This window comes from Choloepus didactylus, chromosome 10 (assembly GCF_015220235.1).
Source record: "Choloepus didactylus isolate mChoDid1 chromosome 10, mChoDid1.pri, whole genome shotgun sequence".
NCBI classification, from domain to species: domain Eukaryota; kingdom Metazoa; phylum Chordata; class Mammalia; order Pilosa; family Megalonychidae; genus Choloepus; species Choloepus didactylus.
Window position 1 is genome coordinate 67,136,822 of NC_051316.1, and position 6,000 is coordinate 67,142,821.

At 32.4% G+C, this 6,000-nt stretch overlaps 1 long non-coding RNA gene across 1 annotated transcript in view; it reads right to left on the reverse strand.

Moving 5' to 3' along the window:
- LOC119505786 overlaps positions 1–4,226 on the reverse strand; it is a 47,714-nt gene extending 43,488 nt beyond the window's left edge. Inside the window, exons 1-2 of the long non-coding RNA XR_005210826.1 lie at positions 4,163–4,226; positions 144–222 (exon numbers count right to left, since the gene is read on the reverse strand). This is a non-coding gene — a long non-coding RNA (uncharacterized LOC119505786). The remainder of the gene's footprint in view (positions 1–143; positions 223–4,162) is intronic.
- Between the last annotated feature and the right edge of the window lie 1,774 nt (positions 4,227–6,000).

Below are 6,000 nucleotides of genomic sequence, written 5' to 3' on the forward strand. Positions count from 1 at the left end.
TTTATCAATTAAAATGTAAGTATGCTTATGACAGAATAGGTTTGAAAAAAATAAATTCCAGAAAGATGGGTATATTTCTTTAAGTGAAAGCTGGGTGAGATAGCCCTGCATCCCTTCATTTAAGAAGCAAAGTGAGCACCTACTATATGTAGTCACTGCACTGCGCCTGGTGATTCAGGGCGGACAAGCAGCCATGGTCCCTGCCATTCTGGAATTTGCAATCTAATGGAGGAGATGGACACCAAAGAAAATAGTGTTAAAACAATTATTTAAGCATAATTGCATTCAATTCTGTCTTATCTAGATACACAGTCTTATGTTTCTATCTTTCAACCTTCTCATATCAAAACATCCCCATTACCATCCACAAAGCTTTCTCATCTTATTTCAACAGACATTTGTTGGGCATAGAATGTTTTCAGGCAATCTGCTAGGCATAAAAGGACACAAGGACTTGTAAGACTTATGTTCTACAATGATGGATCCTATAACCAACTGTGCAAATGGACCTTAACCTTTCATGAATAGCATGTGATATTAGACCATATAATATGTTTTAAATGAAGGATAAAACTATTTTAATAGGAGTTCCACAGGTTTTCTTTGATGTATGTGAAACATACTTTTTAATTGCTCTTTTAATGAATTAAGATCTTAGGAAGTTAGAAAGACAAGGGATCTTAATGATAGGATAATCCATGAATTTATTTTACTGATGAGGCAACTGAGAGCCAGAGAAAAAAGGGACTTGCCTAAGATTCCACAAGCCTAGACAAGAAGAGAAAGTCTCATCAAATACTTCTATTTGCATGTTATATAGCCATTAAAAATTAGGCTGTAGATTAATGTTTAATGAAATAAGAAGTTTATGATTCACAAAAGATTTGGTTACCAATTCTCTGTAATATTTTTTGGTCCAAATGTGTTTTTCTCTAGGACTAAGAATATCTGTGGTGGCCAGTATTATGGGTTTTCTACACATACCTTTCTAGATATACATATAATGAGAATTTGTTTCTTTCCAATTCCTATATCATTTCTTTCACTCCCTTCAAATTGTACTGATTAGAACATCCATTATAATAAAGTACTGATTACAGGTATCTTTTGTCTTTTTACTGAGTTTAAAGGCAATACATTGTTAATTCAGTATTGAGTTTGATGTTTAATGAACACCTGTGTAGATGCTCTTTATAACATTAACTAAGCTTCCTTCTATTGCTAGTTTAAGTATTTTATTATGAATGGATGTTGAATGCTCTTAAATAATAATTCCTGAATCTAATAAGATACCCGAATCTTTTAATCAGTTGTATTTATAGATTTTCCAATGTAAAACAAACTTTAAACTTTTGGAATCAATTCAATTTAATTATAATACATTATCTTTTTATGATTGCTGGATTTAGTATCAGAATTGTCAAAATAATACACTAAAAGAGAGAGTGTGGTAAAATATACTCTAATGTTATCCATCATCCAGCTTCAAATATTATCAACATTTTGTTATTCTTGCTCCATCTATGCTTCCCCCACCCTCAATTTATTTTTTGGGGTGGAGTATTTAAAAGCAAATCTCAGATATGTTATTTCACTCATAAATATTTCAATATGCGTCATTAGTAAGATATTTTAAAAATATGTAACAGTCATCCCATTATTATACCCAACAGAATTAATGAGAATTCTTTAATATATGTTATTTCTATTTCATATTCATATTTCCCAATTAGTCTCAAAGGTATCTTTTTACATTATTTTGTTCCCCCTGTCTAAACAACATCCACACATTGCAAATTGCATGCCTTGGTTATGTCTCTTAAGTCTCCTTTATTCTATATATGTTACACCCTCCCCTCCTTTCCTCATGATGATTTTTTGAAGAAATTAGGTCATTTGCCCTAGAATGTTCTACATTCTGGATTTGGATGATTGCTTCTTCATGATGTCATTTAATTTATTCTTCTAGTCCCGATAGGTCCTGCTAACTGAAATTCAGATCTGGGATCATTATTGGATTTAGGTTCAATTCTTTAGGCAAGGATACTTCATAGTGGGTGCTGTGTACCTCCTGTTGCATCACATTTTGAGGCACAGACTATTCGATTTTCCCACTTCTAGTGATGTTAAGGTTGATCAGTGGGTTCAGATGGGATTAACCTATTTCTTCCATTAAAAACCTCCTCATTGCCCTTCACGTAATGGCTTTAGCATCCATCAATGATCATTGCCCACATATATTATTTCATTAGGGGTTGAAAAATGGTGATTTTCAAAATGCTGCTATTAATTCTGCATTTGAAAACTAAATTCTTTTTCATGGAAGTTTCCCTTACCAACTTTTTAGGTACAATGAAATAGAGTTCATAAAGGAAAAATAGGATAAAGGCTTCAGTCTTCCCCTATATTGATCAGTTTTCAGAGTATCAGTTTTTCCCCCAGCAACCACCAATTTTGACCAATGGGGTTGTTTTTCCTTTATTTTCATGTTTTTTAGTGTCTATATGAACTTATAGTTTTTAAAATATGTTTAATATGTTTCTGTTCAGTATAGTAATGATTATTTGTTATTGTCAAATGTCCCATATTAGGCCATTAGGAGCCCTTTCACAATTATCCTGTGTCCTTTTGACATGATTTCAGTTGTCTTTAAAAGCCTCCTTGCTTTCTAGTACAAGGTGTCCCTGCCTAACTAAGCTTGTGTATTTCCTTCACCAGAAGTGGTAGCAGCCATTTCTCTAAGGAGCTCTGGTTTTTTAATTGAGTATGGTTTGCTAATATTTTGTGTATAATTTTTGCATCTGTGTTCTAGAGCAAGACTTTTTTTAATACTGCCCTTGTCTTGTTTTGTTATTGAGATTTTAGTAGTTTCAAAGAAAAGTTAAGAAGTGGTTTCTCTTTTTCTATACTTTGACAGAATTTGTATAAGAGAGGTATTATCTGCTCCTTAAGTGTTTGGTATATTTACCTGTAAACCTTCTCAGGATGGTGGTTTCTTTATGAATCCATATTTATCTACTTATTCCATTTCCTTAATAAATTTTTTTTTTACTACCAGCTTTACTGTGATTTAAAGAAAAGGAAGAGTTTTAAAATTGTTTTTCCATAGCAGTTTTAGGTGTTCTCTATTGGGAGAGGTATCTCAACACATCTGTTACAATGAATTGACTCATGATTTTTTTAAAGTGAGAGAAAGATGGAAGAAAAAGTTTCAGTTTCCCCAGAGCCTGACTCTTCCTTCTCTTTTATTGTTGAATTGTTATGGATTCAAAGTATATTGGTTGTAAAGTCTCTCATACAACTTCCCGTCCCATTTTTCTTACTTTCTATCATGGTAGAATTGTTAAAGACATGTTTATAGGATTTCCAACAGAGCTTTAAAATAAAAGATTAACCACAGTATGATATCCTGGTTAAATTTTCTATTTCTCAGATACTGGTAAAAAAAAAAATATATATATATATAGTATAATTTGATCTAAGCTACTAAGTTATTTGAAAAAATTAAAATATCAGAATTGTTGCAATATCACAGTAAGTGGATAAAAAGCAAAGGCTGTTGCCGGTTGGTCTAGGGCAGTGAGATGCTGGGTACAGTTGGTATTTTTAATTGGTCTACAAAAGATATTTTCTCTGCAGTTGACTATTTAAGTATGAGTGCAATAAAGTCTTTAAAGCTCATATTGTAAAATTCTGTCACTTCATCAATTTTAAATTTTAATTCTTCAAAAGAGGTTTATACTTCAAAGAAGCTAAATCTGAGATGGCACATAAAATAGGCTGATTAATGCATATATCAACATCTGGAATATATAGAATGTTCTTATTGATTGGTTCTAAAACTTTAACTGTAGTGGAAACATAACCTTTCAACAAAATGAGGATGTTTCTTGATTATATTCAGATACAATATTAATTTATTTATGCATTTTTCAACTTAAAAATTTCTATTAAGCATTTTTAAAAATAAACGAGGACTTCCACTTCTGGCCAAGACAGAGTAGCAGGGACCAGATATACTCTTATGCCTGAAACAACCAAAAAAACAGACAAACTATATGAAACAACAGTTTTTAAGACACTAGACATCAGGCAGTGAAGGACAGTGATTCCTCAGAGATAGGAAACAAATTAGGAGAGCCATATAATTGCTCTGATTTACCTTCTTGAGAGAGTTTCCAGGCTGAGGTTCACGGAGGAGGAATCGGGGCAGAGCCTAGTGATTCCCTGAGATGAAGCAATGACCTTTGAGTTGGGAGACAAAGACCATTAAAGTGTGTGGGACAGAGTACCAACGAGAAGAAAACTTCACAAAGATTTACAGGTTCCTTTTGAGTCTCCAGCACAGTACTGATTAGTGCATGCAAACTACCATTGCCAGGAAAACAATCTCTCAGAAGGATTATAGAGAAGAGTGTCTAACACTCACACAGAGTAGCAAATAGTGTCTGTTTCCACAAGTCAGACTGGAAACCTCACAATTCACAAGACTTTGGATAGAATACACAGAAAGTCTTATTTCAGTAATGGGGGAATAATTAGCCCTAATCTAAACACAGAGCTCTGGCCCTGCCTAACAATCTTGAAAGCAAGACCCAGAAGGATCAAATTGTTTCCAAGTAACTTAACTGCATCCTAGAACACAGCCTAAGAATGTTTACATACATAAAAAATTTCCAGGACCCAACAAGGTGAAATTCACAATGTCTGGCATACAACCAAATGATAAGTGATATTAAAAGGAGGAGGACAATACAACCCATAAAAAGAGCAAAGTCAGCCAATCAAGACTGACCCAAAATTGACACAGATAGTAGAATTATCAAAGAAGGGCATTAGTATAGTTTTATAATTGTGTTTCATGTATTCAAAAAGGGAAGTAGAGACATAGAAGATACTAAAAGAAAAACCAAAACAAACTTCTGAAGATTAAAAACTACAAAGTCCAACATAAAAATAAAATATCCTGGATGAGATTAACAACAGATTTTTTTAGACATTGCAGAAGAAAAGATTAGTCAATTTAAAGATACCAGTAGAAGCTATCCAAAATGAAACACAGAGACACAGAAATAAAAAAAAAAAAATACAGAACATCAGTTAACTGTGAAATGACATTTGATGTGGGCAGAAAAACTATCTGAAGAAATGATGGCCAGAAATTTTGCAAATTTGAGTAAAAATAATATAAACCCATAGATCCAAGATCACAACAAACCCTAAGCACAATAAACATGCAGGAAACTACACCAAGGCACATCACAATCCAATTGCTCTAAGTAAGTGATAAATGGTAAATCTTAAATGTAGCCAGAGAAAATGACTCATTTTATACAGAGGAACAAAGGTAAATATGATAGTGGATTTCTCAATAGAATCAATACAAATAAGAAGACAATTGAGCAATATTTTCAAAGTACTGAAAAAAAAAATATCAACCTAGAGCTGTATACCCAGCAGAATATCTTCCACAAATGTAGGTGAAATAAAACATAGTGAATAAATACAGAGGCTAAAATAACTCATCACTAGCAGTCCCATACTACATGAAATGTTAGAGAAAATCCTTCCATCAGAATAAACAGTGCATCAAATGAAAATATAGAACTACGCAAAGGAATGAGGAGCACTGGAAATGGTAACTACACAGATAAATTAAAAAAATATTTTTCTCATTATTTAAATCTCTATAAAATAATTGTTTAAACAATTGTTTTACTGTGAGGTTTATAACATTTGTAAAAGTAAAATATATATAAAAAATAACACAAAATCAGGAAAGGAGAGATGAGCATATACTGTTGTAAGGTCCTTATACTATACAAGAAATCAAATACCACTTAAAGATAAACTGTTGTAAGTTAAACATGGGTTCTATAAATCCTAAAGCAACCACTAAAATAACAACAAAAAAAAAAGTTTTATAGCTGATAAGACAACAAAGATGGGATGGAATTATGAAAAATAGATTTAAACCTAACCATAATCACATTAAATATA